General features: G+C 45.0%; 1 protein-coding gene across 1 annotated transcript in view; it reads left to right on the forward strand.

Annotated features, from left to right (window-relative positions):
• The first annotated feature begins 6,215 nt into the window (after nt 1-6,215).
• LOC139054516 (male-specific histamine-binding salivary protein-like) overlaps nt 6,216-25,972 on the forward strand; it is a 77,321-nt gene continuing 57,564 nt past the window's right edge. Inside the window, exon 1 of the mRNA XM_070531596.1 lies at nt 6,216-6,247. The gene's annotated coding sequence lies outside the window, so the exon portion shown is untranslated. The remainder of the gene's footprint in view (nt 6,248-25,972) is intronic.

Here is a 25,972-nt window from a genome sequence, read left to right on the forward strand (position 1 = left end):
CATCGCCTTTTTCATGCAATGCTCGTGGCGGTACGACTGGCCACGTATTTTTTCTTCTTTATTTAGTTCGGAAGTGGGGAACGTTCCAGTCGACGAATCCCTCATTGACGAAGTGCATAAGATGACCGTTTCACACGATCTTCATCAGAAGCAGCACCGTGATATGCATGTATAAAATAACGCCTGGTTCGTAGTATTCCGAGTTTTCAAGCGACACGGTGAGTTTCTTCGCTTGTTACTTTTTTAAAGTTCCCATAGCACAACCCTGGAACAGTCAATGCCAGTTCCCAGCTGCCCTGCAGTGCTCATTGTGGTCAAAGGTCTTCCCCGCAGTACACAAGACGTGTACTGCCGTAAAGCAGCAAGTGGCAAGGGCATCTTTGGAACGCAGCGTTCCAGCCGACCATAGCACATGTGCCACACAGCGAGACGTTTTGTGTATTGCTTATGAGCCTACAGTTTAAGGCACGAAAATTATAGGGCGAGGATGCTTTCTTGTACAATGACCGTCAGCCGGCATGAGCGTAGGGAATAGCTGGTCACTAACACTTCTTGCTACGAAAAGTCATGTTAGGTGCGAATAAGCTTTCGATGATGTTCAAATCGGCTCTCATTAAATAAGCTGCGCCTTACCGTAAAAATAGGCTACGTGTCTTGGCGACAATTCTCTTTGAGAGGTATCTATATAGCTCTCAAGGAAACGAAGACGAAGACAAGCGCTTGTCTTCGTCTTTGTTTCTTCTTGTGCGCTTGTTGTGTTGCGCTATAAAGATACATTTCAATGAAGGCCGACCAACAAGCCAATATCGCTACCCTCGTCGATAATTCTCTATTTGCGAATGGGTTCCCATTTAAGGGCTTCAGGTATGATTATTATTCGACATACTACTGCGCCCCAATCAGATACGCGTGCTTGAGTGCAATCTGGTTACAGCGGAACAGCTGCCAATCAGTAATTCAGAAGTCCCTCTTCTATTCTTCACACCACTTGTGCGGTAACTTAAAGAAATTGCATTAGTGCACAAAGCAAAATACGGCTATAACACCTGTGTGACTGATAATTACAGATCAACCTCTAAATATACCATGCTCCGTAAAGGCTTATAGCACGAATGATTAGCATACGCCACCCTCCTTCACCTCTTTTCCTGTATAATACATTTTAAAGTGAATTATATTGTTAAGACATACGCAGAGTTGAGGTGGTACCACAAAACACATGACAACCTCCGTTCCTCTAAGTTAAGCAAATAGGTTGTGGGTATCGCCGCGGCCCTTTGAATGTATGACAAAAAAATCAAAAAGTTATTTTGCGTTTGCAACGTGTTGATAGTGCTGAAAACCACGCGACTTCTTAAGTAGGCCATGTTGAAATCCATGAGGACGTATCTGGACAGCTCGCGTTTTTATTGGTAAGTCATGATATGCGTAAAGCACGCAAGTGACAATGTGAACAATGAGCATTGTTCATGATCCTAGCGCTATTAAAGTCTATTACGGACGATGCAATAAATGCGCGCACTTCAAACTTTACAACCACAGTCTGAACATAGCTTCAGCTTCTGGAACATTACTGCAACGTGCAATTCAAAATGCAGCTCTAAAGTTCGTCTGGTAGCCATACTGCGAGAGTGTGGCACCATGCCTATCATTCAAATTATTCAGCCACCTATGGGCACTGAGGAAAGAGGGTTATAGACCAATCATCGGTCCATGATAGGTCACTGGGTAAGTGCCGCTGGGTCCATGTATCGCTGACTATGTGCCGCTCTTGAGTGAATCTCTTTCACGCCGACTTGAGTAACTCGGTATGTGCCGTCCGTCCATGAACCACTTAGACGCCAACTTTGGTTACTAAGTATGTGACACTGAGTATGTGTCTCTATTCAATAAGAACAAAATATTTTAAACTTCCTCTGAGGCAGGGTGGAATCAAACCGCCGACATATATATTGAGTAAAATTTTTCTGTATATATATATATATATATATATATATATATATATATATATATATATATATATATATATATATATATATTCACATAGGCGCTGCCATTCCTCATGAATCGTTCTATCGTAACTATGCTGTTTGATTGCATGTTGATTATGCCGCCACTGTCACGACATAGTCGACCTACAGTCGTCATCATGTCGTCGTGGTCGTTCCGTTAACGTAAAATCCAGCTTCGTCATCCGATTCTCGTTGCACAGTAGTTGTCATTCCATCGTCGTCACACACTCGTCATCACTCCGCTGCCCGCATGGTGCCGTCATCCCATAGTCGCCGCTATACTATCGCCATCCCATTGCCGTCTTACTGCCTTCGTCGTTCCTTTGGCGCCGTTCCTACTTCCTCATTCCATGGACGTCACCGCGTCGCCATCCTACAGTAGTTTTTATGCTGTCATGGTAGACCCTAGCTAGCGAGTGTGGTAGTGAAGTGTAAACAAACGGTCCGTTCGTTTGCGCTCCTTAAAATTACTCTGTGCTTACTAAACCAGCTCTCTGCTCTCTTAATGCCATATAACACAGGGAAAACAGTTTCTTATATCGAATCCCATATGTTTCATATGTTAGTATTGAACATGGGAGTCATGGGGCGCGTGGGTTTTTCAACATGGTTGTTTGTCTCATATAGGCGAAACAATGGAGATTTCAGAATGACAAATACATACGCCAAACAGAGGTACTCTCAGCAACACTGTGTGTCACTACATTGCTTGTCTGATAATTGCATTAACGTCGACAGTTATCATGACGTGGGTTCTGCTGGATATTTCAGCATCCGCGAATGGACCAGCCCGTGTTTTCCAAATCTAAGAAGCCTGGTAATTATTTTCTTGCAGTACGCGAAAATTTCATTAACAAAGAAAGAGGCACAAGATGAAGAAGTGAGATTGTGTGATGAGGTGGGAAAGCGAAGAGCAGAGGGAAATCGACTAATGAGCCAGCGAGCGGAAAGACGTACCGGTAGTGATAATGGTGGCGGAGATCATGAGAGATCTTGAACGCATGGAGGCTGAATGAACCCTCCTTAAGGCGAGCTGCTCAGGCGAAGAAGCCACGCTTCCGAGTTGGGCATATGTAGGTGATTAGGCAGTGTTGGTGCTTAGCTGCATCGGCAAAGTAATTTCGTCGTTTAATGGAAACAGGTATGAGCTAGACACCTACATGCAGGGGCTTATAGAGGCCCCTAATCAAGGGTGGCCAAAGCAAAATGTGGGCAGCGTCGCTTAAGCTACGCTTCATTAGCTAAAGTAACTGTATTAAGAATGATGTCCCTGAAGGCACCATGCATGACCCTTCAGCGATCCGCTACGCCAAAGAGGGACGCAGTGCCAAGTATACCTTTGGGTGCCAAGTCCTAAACTGTGGTGCAAGCGAATAGTTTGTCGGACGTCTTCAGAATTATTTTGAGGACTGGCAAAAGATAAAACAGCCTTCGAAGATTGATTGCGTGCTGTGGATCAAATAGCAACGAAAGAGTCTCCGAAGCGGTATGACGCGAAGTTTGACATATTTTAGAAAGAATTAAAGCGATGCCGCGACCTGAACACACTGGCGCAGACAGTGGATTGATACTTGGAACTCCAAGGAAGAAAAAATACCATTAGGTGCCGGGAAGAAAGAGGTCGCTGGAGACTCTAGCAAAGTTGAATGTCCAAATGAAAGTAACGAAAGGTTTCCTTTCTTTGTACGAGCATTCTGATAGATCGACGAGAATCTGGGTACCCAAGGCATGTGGCAAGTGTTGTAGCAGCTAATCGAAGCTCAACCAAGCTGACACGCACCAACCGCGCTGTTCTTTTTATGCAAACCTGCTAAGGCTCTCCCATAGGCTCTACTGCTCCCTCTCCAGTACTATGAAAGAAAACACACAAGTTGTATTCAACAGTGCTACATATGAGCACCCAAAACACTTTTCAGTGGGATTGTGTCGAGTAGGAAAGCTGAGATGCTGGCATCTCACTAAAATTCATAGACAAAGAGTAATTGTTTTTAAAACGAATTATATGTTCCGCCTCACAGTGCTCACTACTGTACGTCGAGTCTTCTCTCTTCAAGGAGCGAGATCTCGCATTCTTTGGGGAGTCAAACGTCGAAACTCTACAATAGCAAGACGTAATAATTGGAGTGACTTATGACTGCATGATTTACTGTAGGAAGCACACAATAAACTATGACAAATAGAAAAGACGGGGACACAAATATTATAGAATCCGTCATACGGATTTGTTCTTGCTAACATCGACAATGCACAGTTGTATGTCTGCATGCTTGCACAGCGACTGGACTTGAAGTTAAACACAACGTGCAGATGAATGTGTAGTCCTACTAATTCGTAACCCTACGAAACCAAGAGAGGACTCCTACTGAAACTTCAAGGAATAATATACTGAACAATGGCGCGTAAGCGGCTGCTGGTAGGCACGCACAAGCAACTGAAATGATCGATTTCGGGGGTCAGCTCTTGAGACATCAGCGATGAAATGCTCATTTATCACAGAACCAGAATCATACACTATAAATTTGTTTAAAAAGTTTTCGATAAGGATACTGCATCCACGATAACAATGATTACTGAGTTTGCGCTAACCTCAGGGGGAAGAGATTTCATTGGAACAGGTTTACTTACATAAGTCATAAAAGTTACATGACCATACAAATGACATAGGAAGGGGCACTATCTGATTAGCAGAAGCACAAAAGAAATTAGGACGATATTGATATACTAGCATCCGAAATCATCTCATTGTCGCAGTCCTTTAGACAGTATGCTGATTATCGGCATATTGGCCCTCGTGCGCTTTCGCTGCCGTGACAGCAAGACTGTAGCTGCACCGACAGCGCGAACGTGCCTTGACTCTATGTGTATACGTGCAACAAAAGTCTACACACCCACCCATTCAAAAACATGCCTTTGTTTGCGCAGCTATGCTGAATGGCGCATGATCGAATCCCGGCAGCGGCGGCCGCATTTTAATACGGGTGAAATGCAAGAACACCCATGTACCATGTGGATGGGGCGCGTTAAAGAACCCCAGGTGGTACCTACGACGTGCCGCACAATCTAACCGTGGTGTCGGCACGTAAAGCTCCATAATTTATTAGTCTGAGCATTGGACAACTCACAAGCACCGAGCCTGAAGATGCACCCTACTGAGGCGACCCAGCGCGGCATTCTCTAACGTAAACCTCGCAAGAATTGTTTGGCTTGTAGGCTTCAGAAGCATGTTCGCCTTCCACTGCCGCATTGCGACCGCACGATTCTCTGAATTCACCGCAAGGAACTAGAACAACAACAATGAGTGTCCTTGGCTGTTAGAAACCATGGCCTTCGCTTTTCCTTAGTGCAGAAACGCGTCAAGGAAAGACAGGCTCATGTGGAGAGAATTTTCCACTCTACAAGGAGCTGTCATGCACTAACAATAATTACAGTGAAGGCGCTGTAGCAGCATACGCAAAGAAAAATATACCCATAAAACAAAATTTGTGCTATGATGCGTTCCCGCGCACGGATATTATTGGCCACTTCCGGCATGATAATGCAGTCGGAGAAAATTGCGAAACAGTGCACCAGAGGCACGAACTGGACTTCGATACGTGCAGCTGCAAGAATAGTGGCCACGTGAACGCGCAAAACCTCTTCAAGTTGGTTGGGTCAATCGACCGGCGCTAAACCGGCTAGTTTCATGCATGCGAGTTTAGTGCTCAGGCTGCTCTACATTTTGGCCAGATCCCGAAGGAAAGAAGCGCTGGCAGATATGAAGCGCCGTGTGATCCTCAACACGTGGCCGCACTGCACATGGCGGTTCCGGCTGCTCCCCCACAAACTTTGAGGGTGCCCGCTTCGGAAACCGGAGCTTCTCGAAAGTGCCTAACATTTATTTTCGCTCAAAGCATAGGCGTTCGTTCGTTATTTTGGATCAACGCTGGAAGAGAGCGGTCGGAAGGAAGATTGCTCCTGCTTGTTTTTAAGCTGCACGCTGCTTGCGGTTCATATTTCACGTCCGCGTTTACAGCCTCTCATGTCGATGCCCTGTATATTTTCTCCTTTCTGTGTTTGCGATAACGGGGGCGAGGGTATGCGTATTGTTTGGTGGTAACGGTATTTCTTATGCGAAGATTACGCAAAATCTCAAGGTTCTCTGATTGACCATTTCGTGATACTGTTCTTGCGCAGCCAGCGCCCTAATGGAACGCTTAGCGGATTGAAAAACTACTTACGGGATTTTGCTTCTCGCGGTAAGTAGAAACCGCCCTCAATACCCCGGAAAGTTATCATTTCTCATGAGCAGACTGAGTAAGGCGTTCGCTGTTTTACCCGCGGAGAACATTGTATAATAAACATTCGAACTGCGACAAGTGCATCAGCGTCCAACATTAGCGGACGTAGATGATATGGTAATGGATACCTGTATACTGGTTGCATGACATGGAGGGCATTGTTTTAAACAAGTGCCGGTACAAGGAAGTCCAGTGTTCAGTCTGCTAGCCACTGCTAAATTACCCTTACGGCTGCATGAGCACTGACTCTATTTCTTATCAATGAAGCGGCTATTTTAAACACACGCGCTGCCCGCTCAGGATAAGCGCTCCAAAATCATCAGTTACAGTTTGCTGCTCGCCGACTTCACGTGCTCCTCACGGAGGCCTGTGATGATGCATGAAAAAAAAAACTGAAAAACGTTCAAATCGTATTTCTGACCTAGTCAGTTTGTCGTGGCTTCAAAACAGCGCTAGCGAACGCGAAGGACGAGCCGGCAAACATCAAGACAATCATAAGGCGTCTTGAGATTGTCTTCATGTCTCCCTGCTCGTCGCTCGGCTTTTTTGGCGCTGAGTGCCAACCATGAAAAGTGTTTCCGACTCGTACTTAGCATCTGCGTGGTTCTTCAGTGGTGGCAGATACACGCCGCATTAACTTTTAGCTTCCTGTGCCCCACATTCTTTTTTTTTTCGCGCAGAAGAAAGCGAATGCGCTATTGAATTTTACTTCCTCAAGGTACAATTTGGATATGATAGTGCGGTTCTTAGGAGCATTTTATCACCATGAGGCTTTCTAGACGCACAAAAACTCTCCATATGATTGTTCTAGGACAGTCGGGGCTCGAACCAGAAACACCGTGCTCATTGAGGTAGCGCGGTGGTCTTAGAAAAAAATAAAGCGAAATTTTTCATTCCAAGAAGCCTTCCTTATCACTGAAGGCAAGCGTAATATCTCTCTTGACCCTTCCTAAGTTTTCATTTATACGGTCTGTAGAAAATCTGTAGGCTGGGAATCGAGAGAAATGGACTCCATGTAGACTTTTCTTTACAGGATAGCCTATATCGGACTACACAAAAGGAGAGATGCACCTTATCAACGTATCTCTACACAGAATATTTTAAATAGACTAACGGACATATCTATAAAATCCACAGTAGTCTACAAGAAGTCTCTAAACAGTATATGCTCTCTGAATCTATTTTGTAAGGTCAGCTCCGCTATATATCTTAGTGATGGTTCAGTTTCGTTTGTGGACTCTTTCATAACAATTCCAAGCGTATGAAGCTACGTCAGTACGAAAAGCTTGAAGAACGTAGCAAGAGAAATTAAAGCTGCAATGTAATTTCAAAATGATATGTGCGTTCTTGTCGACGCATTCGCGCGCGGTGAAATGACTATATTTGCATGTTAAAGGTTCACACTTTTCATTTAAAAATGGAATGCGTGATTACACTCTTGCAATGATGCCTTCCTTAGCAGCGAACCTTGCTCGCACTTCGATATAAACTTCGGGAAAAGGCGGTAGTACGCCCAGGGGAACACATCAAAGGGCCAACCGAAAGGACGGGGAAAGTTGGTAAATTGCACTTGGGCGGCGGAAAGTCAAGAATGCAAAGGAACGACATGCCCGCACGTGCGACTCTGTTCGACACGGCGAGTACGGGCTTTCACCGTCTCCTCCAATTCAAGATTCCCTCCTAGTCGGCTCTTTTTCCGCTATGCCGATTCTCGCAGGACTGCTGCATCGGAAATTGGGTTTGCGTCAAGTAAGCAAGAAAAGTTCTGCTTCAAGTTTCGCCAGGCCTCGACGCGTGTGCTGCTCGACGTGGTTGTGTTCTCATTTTTCTATCTTCCTTTTTTTGCCCCCCTTTGCGGTATGTCACGAAGCAGCCCGCTTCCGGCTGCGTTGTGATTCTGAACACAATGCAGAATACCACTCGCGCTTTTTGGATCTAGGCACGAAGAAAATCCTCTGCTATGCGTCCGGGCGACATTTGTGTGAAAGTACTGTAGTCTCAGGCTGATGAAGGTTAGGGTTTCTTTAACATTCTGTCGCTTTTCATTTGCTTTCTTGACAGTTTGTAGCGGCCTTCACGCGCTGTGCATGCATAATTGCAAATACTGCACGTTGCATGCTGCAACAATGACGTCGCCCCGTAAGGATATGGGGCTTCAAAATCGTAGCTGATTCGTATTCTTAGCTTATTCCTGTGTCACCTAACACAGAGAGGAGTTTCTGCTTGGAAGTGGACTGAATATATTGTCTTCATACAGGGTAATGCCAGCTTTCGTGTGGTCTGCCATCAATTTAATTTCTGGATGCCACGCTGGTAATGTTTGTATTCCTTAGTTTCGAGTACCAAGCCATACCGACCGAACGTGCATTGTGTAATAACGTGGCGCCCTTTTCACTTTTTATTTTTAATATGATGCTTCCATCGCACGAATAGTAAAGGGTCGAAATCATTGCAACATTACTTTGACCTCTGAATGCTATGCACTTTTATGCGTGACCTATGCTTTCACAAATAAATTGTTGGAATAATTGTTAGTACTCTAAAAAAATACGTTTGCAATATATATTCTCACCATTTTCTAACCACCGGGGAGCAAAGTTGACGCGATAACCTTTCTGTAATTTCGCCGCGTGCCCGACATCGCATAAACGCATGCAACTGCATTTTTTTGTGCAAAGTGTCCAATACCCTATACATTAGTGTACGGAAGTGTGGGCCCGAAATAACACGTAATAACATTACAGCCCCACACGGAGAAAAGTGGGAAAACTGGCTGACGTGCGTGGACCTTGAGAACTGGCAAGCCCTGGTAGGCAGGGCCAAGTAGCTTCGCCAGTCAAAGGCTTCCTTGACTAGGGACACCGGCTACCTCGGGCGGAGAACAGCTGACTCCAATTATACAATCAATTTCGCTATCGCTATCTCTCTCTCTCTCTCTCTCTCTCTGTATATATATATATATATATTAGGCTTTAGCGGGCTTTCCAAAAATGTGTCTTCCTTATAAATTCAGCCTTGATAAGTACCAAAATTCCTTATTTGTCAGCAGTGATGACTTCAATAAGAAAACAAAGCGACTATCTGCAGTGGCCGCTGAGCACAGCCTCGCATCTTCCCATGTTCGGAGGCACTGCGGCTCTTTCTGTAACCTGTCAAAATGTACAACGGTCTTTGCGAACCCGCTGGCCCCTCCTGTCACCCTTCTTCGTGGTGTGTTGGCCGCGTCCCGCTGATTGACTCTTGAAACGTATTCTTAAGCCTCACAACGTCTTCTTTCTTCGAACGAACCCCGATAATACTGTCGACAACTTTGTGCACAATTTGCAATAGCGCCTTACCGTCTACTAGCTGCGCGTCGCATTTGTCTGCATACGCAGTAGTCTACTTCTTTGAAATTAATTTCTCGGCCATTATAGCACTGTGAAAGCTTTAACCAGCGTATCATTGACTATTGATTTCAGTCCTGCATCAAATACCAATAGCAACGAGTCTTCATGCTTATCTATTGCTTTAATTTTGCTTCCTTGGAAGACATTGTAAATCCACTCTTTTTTGTCACTTCCCATTACATAACTGTTGCTAACCGCTAGGTGGAATCGGTAGGCGCAGGACAGGGGTAATTGGAGATCGCAGCGAGAGTCCTTCGTCCTGCAGTGAACATAAAAGATGATGATGACGACGACGATGACGATGACGACGACGATGATGATGATGATGATGACGACGACGATGATGATGATGGTGGTGGTGGTGCGATGATGATGATGATGATGATAATGATAGCTATAGGATGCAACAGCTATATGAAGATATAGCTGTTGGTGACGAACGCATACCACAGCCACCATGCTGGGCCTCGCGGAAAAAGCTGAACCTTTATTCAGAATAAAACATGCCGACAAACAAGACACTATGTGCTTGACCTGGCGAAACGTGCGATAGCGCCACAGTACGTTGGGAGACAAACAGCGAATTTCGACAACGAACGCGTCCCATGACGTCTGTTTTACAGTCAGCGGGAACATGCGTGCTCTCTCGATTAAGCAGTAAAATTGATGCCGCGCGACATGCTTAGTGCACCAAACGTCTCAAGCCGGTGGTTTGCAGGTGGGAAATTCCGAAAAGTTTAATTCAGGCTTTGTGATCAAAAGAATCGGGCCCCTCGGGTCCCCCATCTCATAGTTTACGCGAAACATCCCACACCCCAAAAAAGACCATAGGCTATTGATTAGTCTACAATTGTGTGCATAAGTTTTAACCGAATTATTTATCTCTAAATAAAATGTTTCTTTTTTTTATGTATGCGCTCTTTAAGGTTTACTTGAAGAAGCAAAACATAGAAAGAGATAACTTTTTTTTAATAAAGTGCGAACCTAATCGCAATGACAAAATCTTATTTTAGAATATTCTACTTTCGCGGTTTTTTCATGTGACGTCGTAGGTGAACTCATTTATAAATTCTCCGCGTTTAACTGGCTCTGTACAACAGCAAGAAATTGTGTGTTATCAGAATTCTTATTGTATAAACGTCACTGACATTACAGTCAAGATATTTGTTTACTATTTTTCCCATTGCTCTAGCTTCCTGTAAAAATTAATATTTGGCTGCGAAATAAAGTGCTTTTCAATAAAATTACCTTCTAATTGGGCAAAAAGTCCTTTTTTGACGACATTCAAACCTAAATTAAGCACTAAGGCCCCACCATAAAATTACGATAGATAACTCATTATACGCATTAAACTTTGAGCTTGTTATCGCGCAATTTTAAGTCAAGTAATTTTTTTTTTTTTTGAGGCGGGAAGAAAGATTGCTGCTTACCACTGCTGATGTATCAGTTGCAGGGCCAGAGGCGTATATTCTGCAAGGTCACTCCAGGATAGACAGCAATATATTATATATATATATATATATATATATATATATATATATATATATATATATATATATATATATATATATATATATATATATAAACTGCCAAGTGCAAGGAAGAGCCCATGAAAGATTACTTCACAATATTGCCGAAACCAGCAACTTTCAATAAAGAAGCAGCACGAAGTTAGCACATCAGTAACTCTGCACCAAATTCAAATATTGCAGTTCTGAGAATTGCAACTGTACTAGAGCCTCACGCGGACAAATGTATTGTTAAATATGCAGCTTACCTGAAATTGTTACAATTTTTACGAAGCTTTCGCAAAAGTCCTACTCACAAATACATGACTTACTTAAGACGGATTCATAATACATTAATTTTGCGAGCTTTACTTGCATAATTAGGTGCAGTTCACATAATTGTGATGTCTTCATTATTGTTTCAAAAGAGCTGTAAACCTAACACTTGAGTTTTCGCTAAGTTCAAAATTTCCACTACATTCTTTTGCGAAAATTGACGACGTAAATAAAGAGGTGGCAACGTACACTTACATTTTGTCCTTTTGTCATTTACTGCAATAATTAGCGCAGCAGTTGACGAGAAAAATGATTTCCCCTTTTTCATGTATTGAGGCAGCAACCCCCGAGCGACAGCTTCCTCTTAAAGGGGCATGTAAAAAAAAATACTAAGCTCAGCAAAATCGGCAGACTGTTCGTCTAGAGGTCTCTCATGGTTTTCTGTCTGGAATATATCACTTTATCGCTAGAGAAAAGTGGCGGGCGAAGGTTCCGCTGCCGCTCCTAAAGTTGAATTGCCCGCTCCCAAACCAAGTAGTCGACGTAATTTCCACGTGATCTCCTGCTATGTCACTGTTATGCCTTTTTAGAAACCATTTATTGTGCTCTGTGTACGAAGCGTACTGTTTGGCGGCTCCAAGTGTTCTGTTTGCGTAAGTCGTTCTGCGGTTGTGCGTTTGTTCTGGACACTGGATACGCTCACATTAGCCTCGGCTTCCGGAAGAGAGTAAGGGTCTTTGTGCCGCCTTGGTGGTTGTAAACAGCGAAAGCCATGCAGTTAGCATTGCCGGTACATAGCAACCGCTCTTTGTGGAACGTCACGTATCACAGGTGCGGTAGTCATAACACGTGGTGCCGCACTTGTTCCCATTTTTCGTCATTTTATCGCTCGCGCGAAAAGAATGTTATCGTTACGCATGATGAAGTAGAGATTACAGAAGTGTAATCTATCAATCTAACTCGAAATATTCATTTCCGCTACTTCATTTTTTAAGCGCTCGCATATTGCGCTTCCTGCGGTTCCTATCCGAAAATTCGCCCACGTTCTAATCGTTTCTCGAAAGTTATGTTTTCCTTACGCAGCTCTTCCTATACGGCTCGATGACCTCCCGCTGGTTTTGGAATACTTACGACGCGATCGCTCAATACAAAAGCAATCTGCTAACGCAACTTGTGATGTGCTTGCGGCGCGTGCACTGCTATTTACAGCATTGAAACGCGAAGTTTGAATGCTCACTGAACTAATTATCAACCTTATCACTGAAATCACTGAACTACTTATCAACCTTATAAATAACTTACTAACCTAACAACTACATTAACTAACTAAACCCTAATAAGTAACCTAATCAATTACAGTACCGAGGCCAAACTGAGCCAATAAACTAATGACATAATATTAACTAAGTAATACACCAACTAAGCTACCTAAATAATGTACCTAACAAAACGAATTAGCAATTCCAACTGACAAAGCTAATTAAATAAGTTATTTAACTGAAACAAAAATATTTGCTAATAACCAACTTAACTATAACTAAACTAGTACAATTAACTTACTAGCTAACGAACTAATAGCTAACACACTGAACTAGCTAACTAAATATAAATTACTTATCCGACTAACTAATTAAACAAAGTGCGAACAGAGACAGCTGAAAGAAACAGTTTGTGCAAGCAAGGCTACTAGGGGGGAGGGGTCGACGTCAGTCATAAAACTGCGCCCTGTATAATTTAGACACAGAAACAAATCGCACATTAAAATATTTTGCCATGAGTTCCGGTCGCACGTTCACTGTATAAACACGCTGAAATACATATGGGAGAGGCGCCTTTCCTCGTATGATTGCGCAGCTCGGCCATGTAGCGCACCAGATTGTTCACGGCTCTGGTGCCACCTTCTGCCTCAATATGAAACTTTCGAGGGAAGTTTTATCACCGTATTCAAAGTATTGAGGACCCTGTCAATATGGAAGGCGTACGAATGAGCTAAGCGAAAGTGCTGTCTCAGTAAAGCTGCAAATGGCCACAATGTGGGAGCCGCAATTTGAATCATTTATGAGCGCTGTTAGGAGCTTCTGTGGTCTTGCATCATTTGTGAGCTAACCTTACGAAAGCTCCGCAAAAAGCCGAGAAAGGCCGCCAGGCACGTGCGCAAGCTGTTGCTTCCTGCAACATTCGCGGAGGCCAAGCGAGCGATCAATAATGATTACCAGGTCCGTAATGAGCCCGCTGGTGGGGACTCAATCCAGGCTGGTCATCGCAGGGTCAGCGGGCAAGTGTCGCCCGGGCTCAGTCCTGTCAAGCGCGGAGCTGCAGTGCGCAATAAAGTGTTGGGTTTTGTTGTGGTTACTTCCACGTCGACCTGGCGCCGCTATATACGCCATGTTCTTGCGGCGATGGCAGCGAGGGTTGTGAGCCCGGCGGCTAAACGAATTAAGCTGGACAAAGCTAGCTATCTTTCGTGCCTGCCTCGCTGCAGCGTACATGCCATTAGTTTATGTACGGGAAGCGCGGTTTGTGCAGACCCGTTACCAGTAACCATTCAGGTACGGTTAGAAAGTTACCGGGTCAAAAAAATATAAAAGAAGGAGATCACGAACCTAGCGTTGCACTGGTCTATTGGACAGTATTTTGGAATGATTCTTTTCATTTTCAACATTTTTGTGCTTCTTTATGTGTTGCCATGAATCGGCGAGTTAGTTTCGACCGGAACTGAGCGGTCGGCACGACACATGATAAAAAATCTATTGAATTAGGTCAAATACATCCTCATAAGGATCACTGTACGGTTTCCAGGAGGCGAAAAAAAAGGCGAGGGGGCAGAAAATGAGGGCAGGAAAGTAGAAAAACAATTCGTACAGGTAAGCTTTTTCTTGATCAGAATGCCTTTTCTCGGCTTCGCGTAAGTGCACGAGAGAGAGACATTTCACTTGGCCAGCGCCATGTACAATACGGCACACATATCACTATGTATGATGCGTATATATAGGCGGCCCACAGCATACGCAATGCTTCTCTGTGAATATACTGGCCTGGAGGTAAATATTTAAATAGTTCGGCAAATAAATAAATGTGCAGTCTTTGTACAAAGCACACAACCCATGGTTTAATAGATACTAATTTAGCTGGCGAGACTTGTGAAGCAATTGAAAGCCAGTTGTCCGTAAGCCAACCGTACTTTGAAGTCGAAATAAAAAGAATTACTTATCAAATAGTATATATATTTTGCTTATGTGACCAAGAGCTACGATAACGTTCGACATACTTAAACGATGCTCGCATGTTTCACTTTTTTTAGGCTGGGGTCTTTCCTTTCAGGTTTCTACTACACGTAGCGACTGCGTGTTTCGCCCGCTCAGTGTGCATGGCTCGCGAAAGAGATGCAACGCGAAGGATAGGCTAGGATCACGAATGGCACGACAGCGTTGTCGGGCGAGAAGCATCCTCATTCGATGATGTATTATATGAATAAATAAAGAACTGGGCTCACTGCCCTTCCCCTCTGTGAAGAAGGATGACCAGTGAAGCTGCGTATGTGGGCCTCTTAAGGGCAAACTGCAGATCCGCCGCGGGTCGGCCCGGCATTGCACTATCTTCGGGATCAGCTCACGTAAAGAGTATTTATTCTAGTAGGGCCGCGTCAATCACGGCGCGTACTCGACGGCATGAACGCAGGTGGCGTCTCATGCGGACGCCAGAGGAGAAGGCTAGAGTTTTGTGTCGACACACGCACACGATCCTAGGATAACTGACCCTTAACGGCTTCGCTGTAATAAATAAATAAATAAATAAATAAATAAATAAATTTCAGAGCCATTCGACTCTGTAAAGGTGAATGACCAGCGGGTAAATGCGTTGGTAACTTGTTGACTGAAAATAAAAGAAATACCACAACGAATTTCGGTTCTTTCACGATTTTCATGTTTTATTAAATTGCATACTCAATGCTTCCTTTATTTTTAACTATCTCTTGTATGCATTTTTGGATTTATTATTTCGTCGCCAAGGCGAATATCGCTTTATGATCGCAATGATATACGGCCAGTGGCCCTGTGGCGACACTGGAAAGGGCATAGGGCAATGTGAGTTCTGTACACAACCGATGAAGCCTCGTGGGCAACTGATGTTTGTGTAAGACTGAATGACGAACCCTTCCAAGACAAAGCCACGAACCACCTTTCGTCAGCCAGAAACATGTCAATGTTGAAATCACCCACCAGGGGAATGGAGTGGGTAGGGATTATCGAACCACAGGTGCACACGCTTGGCGTTTGCGGCACAATCTTCGTCCGTATAACGTGCTGCCCGCCGTCGCGGCGCGCATTTCTGCTTCTAATCACCATCGAGTTCTTCGTAGGCGCGCTGTTCTTTCGCAGACCTCACCGCACGCGGTCGGGGTGGAAGGGAAGTGAGATAAGATAACGTGGTTGGCCTATAGAGCACGTGACGTCAAACCGCAATCCATACTAAACAGTGTCTATTCCGCTTTTATGCGAAGCATATTACTAGAGCTCAACCCAGCTCCTCAGGCGCGGCGGTGTCGCCTTCAATGACCTTTGACCCCATGCCATACCACGTGACACCATGACGCCACGACAGAGGAGAAACGGGGCTCCAACTCGCGCCGTCGCTCGCGGCGTCGCCTTCAAGGCTGACACCGTGACGTCACGACAGAGCAGAAACGGGGCTCCAACTCGCGCCGTCGCGGTGGTATATAAGCAGCTGCGCTTGTTTCTAGGTGGCTTTGGCTCAACTCTTGCAAGATGGGCTGGGTGGGAATCCAACCAGGGTCTCCGGAGTGTGAGACGGAGACGTTACCACTGAGCCACGAGAAGGTTGCTTCAAAGCGGTACAAAAGCACCTCTAGTGAATGCGGTGTTGCCTTAGAAACGAGCTGTTTCTAAGGCTCAGGCGTGCGTCGCTTGCTCAGGCGCACATTTCGTTGCCGCGCCGAACGCTGCGTTGCTCGACGCTCACCGCATCCAATGCGGGGCGCGTAGTCGCTGCGCCGTAGCCCATTGTCTTACGCCCCTTGGCGGGTCGACGGGAACGCTCTCGCGTTCCACTCTTCAAGGCGAAGCAGAGTAACGCATGAGTTGTTTCCAGTGGCGTAGCAACAGGGGGGGGGTGGGGGGGGGCGGGGGGCCGTGGGCCCCGGGTGCAAGGGGCCAGTGGGAGGGGGGGGGGGTGTCATATACGTCTGAAGACACCCGGATCTTGTTGATATCCTCGCCTTCCTTGACTCCAGCCGGGGGGGGGGGGGGGTGACAGAAGACCTATGGGCCCCGGGTGCCAGACGACGTAGCTACGCCACTGGTTGTTTCTTCTACTAGCCGAACTAAATATAGCCAAGCAACAGCAGTTCACCAGGCTAAACAGTGGTTCAACAACTAAAATAAAGGCTAGTATGCTTCGCATCCTGGGCTTAACCTTAGCTAAGCCACAGCTATTTTACTTCTTTAATTACGATATTTTTTACCACAATACGTTCTGACACTTTTCGCGATTATGCGCAGCTGGGGCATACCCGATGATACGCTTTTGCTTTAGTTGGATGCCAGTGGACGTTGTCAGCGATAGCAAGGCTTAGAGCTGCGTTTGTAATGCTCGGATGGTGTTGTAACTGCACAAGAATGCCCCAAGGCTCGATGCAGCCCGCAACTTTTGCTGCGCAGAAGGAACAGCGCCCTGCCAGCTGTGCCAAGCACCTCAGAATGCTAGCGTCAGGGGCGCCGCCGGTGGAATTGCAGGCGTCGCTTCTCGACGATGCACGAGATGGTACTATTCATGAGCGACGGCAAACCATCGACATTAGTCAGCGCCTGGTGAAAGGTTAGGCCCGCAAAATGCGCTGGCATCGGCACGAGTGAGATTGGATCGCTTTGAGATTGCGAGCCCAAATATTGGCTTTTATTAGTTTGTGATGAAGGAGGTACAATGTGAATGAAATGTTCAACGTCCGTGTTTTGGGCTCTGCAATTGCGAACGAATAAATCAGTCATCGCCATAAAACTCGGTCAGAGTAACTTTGGTATTTCTATATTATGGAATCTACTTAGCATATTGAGCAGCGCCGACGCTCACGGCGACGATGGCGCTAATTCGCGTAAACCGTCCGTGTAATTGCGAACGCAATGAAAGCTCGCACGCGGCATCCCGATAAGCCGTTGCTTAAGAACCCTACCTAATTCCTTCCCGGGGGATGATGAATCAAGCAAGACGCGCATCCTAACAGTACCGGCGCTGCGTCCAAGCTATAGTTGCCTGCGAGGTAGCATTTCAGTTTTGTGCTTACAGATTGACCTCGTGCGGGTTCTTTCCAACCGTGAATGTGATGTGAGAGGCGAGCCACCGTTACTATACGTGAGATTTGGCGTCAACCGCAGCCGCTAATACCTTTGATATGCATTGAAACGCCGAACGCGAGAAATCGGTTCACTGCGCTCACTTTCGAACGCGGGAACGCATTCGGCTCGTTAGTGCAGCGATTTAACCTGTCAAACGCTGCCAAAGAAACGCGCACTGTGCAGCAGGCACCACATTATATAATGTACAGGTCCCCTCAGCTCTGATGTCGGGTTTAACTTGTGAAAAAAAAATACAAATTATAAGCCGCACGCCGCGGTAAGCTTAGTAGTTATAATGGCTTATGCTGTGTGCGAGGCTTTGCGTTCCGTTTACTAGAATCTGTCTGAAGGTCAAGCTAGGATCATGGCTGCTGCTTTGTGGAAGCAGACAGATTATTTGACAATACGGTGATTCCGCTACGCGCTTCCCTACTAAACCACCAGATTTGGTCATACCACTCTGAGCATGCGGGCACGTCGGTAGAACGCACTGTTTAATAATTGTAAATGTAATGCGTGCAGGAGGACACCACGCGTAAGGTCATAAACTTTTTATCAGTGGGAAGCACTGAGTCGCAAGGAACCGTTCGTTACTGTTATCTGAAAAGTTGCACTGTTACAATTAGGATGCTTCAAAGTACTTCGGTTGCGATTGAAATTATGATTACTTCGAACAGTGAAGCTTGGTCTTCACTGTATATCGCGTATCTGCATTTCATATCTTCCTTGCGTTGTGCAACAATTCAGTAAAGCGTTCTAAGAATTCCCTTGGAACTAGTAACAACTGGTTCTTTCTGTTCTGCTTGCGATGTTATACACAGATTGTTGTGTACAGATTGAGGTAGAGGGTACCACGACCATTCCAGTTTTATATGGTATTACACAGCATAAATAAAAAAACCATGAAATTGTTACAAATGCGTGCAATATATGGCACTAAAACTGCCACCAAGAGTGAATCTTAGAGAAGAAGAGATGGTAAAGCGGCGTCATCCACGTGCAGAAAATGCCAGACAGCTTTGCGCTGCCAATAAGCCTGCGGTACGGCAACAGGTGCACTAGTTAAGAGAGCTCGTCGCTCAGTGACGCGAAGCGGAACGTCACAAGTCATCTTTGATTGCTGCTGCTATGTAGTACTTACACTTGCGGACAACGTTCTATGGAAATGAAGGGAAAGCTTCGGAGGCAAAGTGCGCACAAGTGACAGTGTTTCTGAAAAGAGTCCCGCGTTTTAATCTGTGTTCGCTTAGGATGGGGAAGACAAAACATAAATACCTTACTAGCAACAGCTACATAAGAGAGAACGCACCAATCAGTGTAGAGCTTTACTTATTCTACGGATATTCCCGTCCGCGTCTCGGGAAACGCGAAACCGTCGCACTTGGACGATTCGTCGATACAGCGTCTGTTTCGAGCAACCAGAAGCACTGTCAACCGCTACTGAAGTACTTGGCGCGGTAACACATGTACAGCAGGCACGCGCTCGTAGCTTTCCCTTCGTTGCCACAGAAAGTTGTCCGCGAGTATAGAGTAACACTTCGTTAATGACTCTTTAGGTGCGAGGGTGTGACGTGCAGGATCGGCTGTGATTCCAATCATGCAGTCGGTATAGTTAACACCAAGCAGAATGAAACGGACATAATTCATTTTTCCACCAGTACCTTCGCCTTTGTTCTGCCAAAACCATTGCACGATAAATTCGTGTAAGTGTGATCAAAACGTAATTAAATCCTTAAGCCAGAAGTCTTCGCAGCCTTGCTAGTATATCTGTTGCGCTTCAGTGATGCGCTGGTATTCACGGACACATCAGGAGGATAGCGGGACTGTTAGATTACTCCGATGGTCATGAAAGTGAAAGGCGTGCGAAATGCGCAGTGGCGACTTCCAGGTTACCGCTCTTGCTGTAGGTGGAGTGGCATCGAGCTAGCGAACCAGCGCACGAAAGAACAACGGAAGAGTGTGCGGCGTCTGGCACTGCGCGGCATGATTCACAGTCGATAATAGAAAAGTGGAACGCGCACAGCCCGCGCATCAAGCCCTCCCACCACCGCGCTGCATAACACCTAACACACATACAGGGGCATGAAAGAAGATAACCTTATCGGGTTAATCAACTCGTTCGTACTGTGTCATATTTCATACGCCACTGCCATGTACACCTGGACGCATGTTCAACTTAGGAAGCTTGACGCAGCGATCAAGAAGGACCTTAAAAGCGCATTGAGACTCCCAATTGGAACCAGCATTGAAAAGCTGCTCAAGTAAGGAACACAGAACACAACCATGGAGATCGAGGAGGCTCAATAAATATCACAAATAGCGAGACCATCTGCAACCAGCACGGAAGGCCAATCCTAGACGAGATCATGATGAACCCCATTACGGATCGAGCCCAGTACGCTATTGTTCATCAAGGATTCCCAGAGCACATAATTGTCGCACCGCTACCCAGGGATATGCACCCAACACATAACATCAACAGAAGAGTTGCAGGATCCAGGGCGTTAATCAAAAAATTGATAAAAGGGGCAGAGGAGCCCGTTTTGTTGATTAAATCCCACGATCACATCCCTCAAGAAAGAGGCTGTCCAGTACGCCCGTGATAGGGCTAGGAGGCTTGACCTCCCGGTCACAACTAGTCAAGCAGGTGGCAACACCTTGAACAGGACCTGAATTAGGTTTTTCCTCCTCCTCCTCTTTAGTTTCGAGCGCCTGATTGCACCGTCCCGCCTGTCTCCGAGTGACTCCAAATCACTCTGCAACTCGTCAAGAAATGAAAACAATCGGATTGCTAGCACAGCAAGGGCGAGTGAACGCAATTTACATTGTCGCTGATAAACTGTCGCTATTTTTAGTTCAAATATTGGTATACTTAGAATCTGCATATTATGTGCTCCATTTCATTGAACAGCGTGTTCAAAACTTCTCCGGTATTTTTTTGTACATTTAGCCTCGCTTATGTTTTTTTATGATCTGGATACAGTGTAGTAGTTGCATGTTTTGAGTAAATACAACTTTCATAAGTCACAATCAAATTGAGCATGTATTTCACATTGTAGCTCAATTGTGCTGTTATACGTTTCAAGTCAAAGATGCAGAAATGTGAACGAATGTGTAGGCCTGCTCACTTATCCAGCAACCACACCTAGAGGTAATACTTCAAGTTCACTGTTGCCTACTGAAGAGAAAGAGCACATTCATGCCAACGGTGGCATGTGGGCAAGTCTTTCTGGTGATGCCTCTGCATCTGCTTTATAAACATTTCAACTACCAGCGTACTGCTGCACACGTGTCCACTTCAACAAAATGGAGGACCAGTGTGAACACCAGGCAGGAAGTGTCTACAATAAAACCATTTCAGCTACCAGCATCTACGAGAGTTCCATTGCAGCGGGACTGCAGAATCTTAATTTGTGTGCTCCCAAGCTGTTCGTCAACGCAACTCTGCCTGGACTGAGTGCCAAATATTTTTTGTGTGAAAGTGGGGGTTAACTCGTAAAGAATTTGCTGGAGGCTACATGTGTGAAACCGTTTTGTCATTCAGGGTGCTTTTCTTACATTAGGAGACTGGATATGTATGCAAAGTCGAACATGGTTGTGTACTAACGAATTCACAGTTTTTTTTTTTGTAGACAAGCGAATTAGTATTATGAACATTGCCTCCTTGGTTGTTCAAATGTAGCTTCCACTGCATTCCAGTTCATTTCCAGGTTGACATAAGATTCTAATATGAGGCTTACAAAATCATTGTTCTTGTGCTCGAGTACTAAGAATTATTTTATTTATGCGTCATTACTCCGTCTCGTTGTTCACAGTATTACAGTGGTGCTCACTGGTTACACTGATTCCTCGTTTGATTATTCTATACTATATTTACTTAAAGTTTGCTTTTTAGTTCTATGGTTCTTTTAATTCTCACACCATTACATTTGACATATCCCCAAGCGAATGTATTCAATTTTGCCATGTTCCCATTGTTTGGTTTTTATCACAGGGTTTTTTATGATGGTGTGCGGCGTTATTTCTTTTTGTGCTCTTTTCAAGCTTCTAGATTATTTGTAACATTGATTGGAGGCAGCGCAGGCAGAAAATCTAGCTCTAGCATTTTTCAGTCTACTTCTTGCAGATGCTGTGGTATCAATTACTAAATAACTCCAGTCGCTTCATATGATATGTGCTTGCTCTACTATGCTAAATATGAGACTTTAACACACTCCATGCTTTTTTCTGTTCATAATTATTGCATGTGTACTTACGAATTTTGTTTATGTATGTTATGGTCATTGTTGAACCACTTTCGAGTTCATTACGAATTGTTTCTGCGAGTTTTATCATTGCTGGTGTACTTTTAATTCTATTTACTTTGGATTTCGCACACATTCTGCTCAAACCATGCATAAATATTGCTCTTTCAGTAAAGTTTTGCGTTGTCATAGTGTGCTCATTTCTTGCGCTCTTGGCACTAGAGCCCTGGCATGGCCGCTTGTCAAGACGCATCCATTTTTTTTTCTTAGCGGTATGCCATGCCCATCTTGGCTTTAAGCATCATATGCCGCATACCAAATTCGGTATTCTATATTCATTTTCGCGGACATGTTGACTTTCATGTGACTTGGTCAAGGATGCGTCGGCCTCTGTAGAACTGTGCCAGGCGCTCTGTTACACTGCTTCGAGTCTCTCGAACCCACGAAAATTAGCTTTAGATTATCTTAAACCTTCCAGGATCACTTATAGACCAGCTTTTTGATGACATCATAAAAACGTTTAGAAACAATCCCTGCAAAGGAATTTTTTGTGTCTTTCGCAATCTTATTTCTAGACCAGATTTTCGAATAAATTTCAAGGACATGTTCTAGATCGCCGCATAAAAATAATTAAGCCGGACATTAGCAGACATATACGACGTTGTAACAACGAAGTTTACTCGCATCTTCTTTAGATCGTTTTTGTCGTCTTGGATAAAGGCTACAAAGACGTCATGTCTTTTTTTTGTGCTATGTAGGGACAATCTTCGGGCCCAGATCAGGCCCGGGCTTCAGCCCGGCTTGTAATAGGCCCAGTTAGGCTATCTATGTTGTTAGGCTATCTATATATGTTAGGCCATCTACTGGTACCCCGCGCATCTATCACTAAATCTTAACATGTAAATAGTTCTACATACGCTTGGGCCTTACGCTTGCTTTTTGTAACAGTATATATAACTGAGCAAAACCATCGATTGTAAAAATTTCCAACATAGCAGAGTTGGCCTGTTGGCCTATGAAAACGCAGGGGCAAGCAGGCCACAGCACAGCAGCGGTACACTACAGCGAACAGTGTACGTTAGCGTCACCTCTCGATCACCGGCAAATTGCTACCAACGGCTACCATCAGCCACCAGTGCCCTCTTTTTTAGATCGAAGCTGTATTTGCCTCTTTTTTCGACTTTCCGCTGCTGCTGCTGGTGCTGCTGCTGTTGCTATGGTCTTGCACGCTGCTGACGCCAGTCGCGTCAGGACGTCGTTGAGAAGTTGCCATGTCACAAAAGCATAAGAGGCGCGCACTATGGCTGTTTTGTTCCATGGCATTTGTTTATGAGTTGTCATTGTCGAAATTCCGAGGGATAACTTTGTAAAGGATCTAGGACAAGGTATGCGCCACGTCGAGGGCCTGCGCGGTTTTGGTTCCGAATGACTAGTCGCCAAGCGACGGCCGCGGCTTCGACACCAGATTTTCTGCGACACAGGGCGCTTAAGAGGAAGCTTGAACCCGGGCCCAACTCCGACGCGGCCTACTCAAACGCATGTAAAACGCAAAGAAAGCTTTTCCTAAATAATCTCTGGACCTATAATAATGAAATTTGTTGCATTTCAGAGAGAAGGTAAATTCCAGTGACTCTTAGAAGCGGTATCTTGATTTAGGGCCTGAATTTTCCTAAAATATTTTCGAAAATTCGCAAGGAGGAGGAGGAATGAATGTTTATTGTGAGAAACAGCGAGAAAGTGTTCTTCGCCCTAGGTGGGCGGCTCTCTTAGTCCAGAAAGCCATTGACTAAAGCCACCAGACTTCGCTGAACTTCCAGGCTCTGTGCCTTTAACATTGCCTCCCACGTTTCTTCGATCGCTTGTAGCAATTCTGAGGCATCATCCTGACTGTTTTTCTCGCGGTGTGGGCACAGCAACATCATGTGTTGGAGGGTGTCTGGTATATCACAATATCGGCATAGGTATGAGAATTTAGTGGGGTGCATCCGGTGCGTGACAATTCCATGGACTTACGTATTTTCGGGTAGTTCTTGGCACCTTGTTATTTCTTTTAGAATCTTCACTGCTGCGGCAGAAATTTGGCCTTTTGATAGGTTTCAATATGCCATTTGCGAGTCGCTCAAGATGATTGCTGTGTCTTTGCATGTGGTGATGGCAAGGACGATGGCCACTCCCTCCGTCGTTTCTGGATTTCTGGCCCGTATAGTGGCAGCGACTAGCTTATTTCCTTGGTTGTTGGTAAGGGTAATTGCGTATGCTTTTTTACCTGGGTATTTGCATCTGTATATCTCAGTTCGGAAATATATTATATATATATTTGCGCATCTGTGTATCTCAGTTCGGAAAAAATAAACGCACAAGGTTCACAAATTACTAACTGCAGCAAGAACAGCTATCACACTTCTGTAAACGCATCCATTAGATCATTCAAAGCGGACAAATGCGTTATGTCAAATTTTATTTTACGTGAATTTGTTACGTTGTGTACAAAGGTTCTGCAAAAGCTTAATTTGCTTGTTACTGAATTTCTTTAGATTCATGTGTAACATATGAATTTTGTTTGCTTGAGACGTACTATCAGGTGCAATTCACAGAATTTTGATAAGATTTTCACTTGTTCTGTTACAGAGTTGTAAACTTGCTAGCTTAGTTTTCTCAAAATTTTAGATTTTTGCCAATATTTAAGGAAACATTGGGAACCTAAATTGACAATTCGAAACAAACAGTCATTAGATCTTAAGCTTTTCTTTTAAACACAACTCTCCTCGTCAAATTTCGTGCAGTAGATGCCAAGAAAAGCGAATTCTCCTTTTACATGTATTTAGACAGGAGCACCCGAGCTAAAGCTTCCTCTTAACGTTATCGCGTTAGGGCATGACTGGGGTCTGGCACAAAGGAAACACGACCCGAGAAGCTCGTGTCAACATTTACGCCTTGTCGCATGTGCACAATGCTGTCCCGACGCCGTAACTATGCGTGACCTCCCCAAAATGCAGTGCAGGAGTTGCCGCGCCTGTCTCCGTGCTCACCCACAACAGCAACGACAGCAGAGGCAGGACATGGGGAGAATGCTAACGAGGCAATATAGAGAGAAAGGAGGCAGTTTCTTGAGCTACAACACTACAACCCAGAATGGCGGCGAAGCGTGAACTTAGTGCCGATGAGACAAAGGCTCGCATAAAGCATCGAGCGGAGCAAGAGCGACAAACACAAGGGGAGCAGGCAAGGTAACATTTCCTATCACGGCACGACTGTCGTATGCCGTCAATATATCACCACCAAATAGCGTCAATGAACGCAAACAGCAGACAAAGCTTCGCTGACATCGATTCCCACAGTGTGCGGGATCTGCATATTTTTTCGCCTTCGCGACAATGGGAAACTCTACTCGGCCTTGTTGCCTCGTTAACACCTCGGATTCCTCGACGTCAACTTCGCGCTCGGGCGACCGACCGACGACATTAACGTTGGAATGCAGGTTGCGCGACGAGTGTGACAGCGGCTCCGCCTTTCAACAAGAGGGAGCCCATTGGCCGGGTGGGGAGTGGCAGCGAGGGACGAATTTCAAGAGTGGGCGGACGTCACAGAGTCCGAACAAAATAAGAATGGGTTAGGTATTTGCACTTCAATGACGCTGAGCACATGAGACTTCCGTATAGATGGCAGAAAGCTCGCAGAATAAAAATTCTCTACTTTATTTTCAATTGCCGAACGTATTCGTCGTGCAGCAGCCACAAGCGCAAGCCGTGAAAGAAATTTCAGTGTTATAGCTGGATATATTTTTCTATAACAGAATCTCTCCTTAATGGAAGGCCGTCGAACAATCGCTTCTATCTGCAAACTATTGAGACATTTAGCAGCAGCGAATGATTTGACGCCAACGTTTCCTTACCTGTATAGTTTTACTGGGGAAAAC

Source organism: Dermacentor albipictus, chromosome 1, assembly GCF_038994185.2.
Source record: "Dermacentor albipictus isolate Rhodes 1998 colony chromosome 1, USDA_Dalb.pri_finalv2, whole genome shotgun sequence".
Taxonomy (NCBI): Eukaryota; Metazoa; Arthropoda; class Arachnida; order Ixodida; family Ixodidae; genus Dermacentor; species Dermacentor albipictus.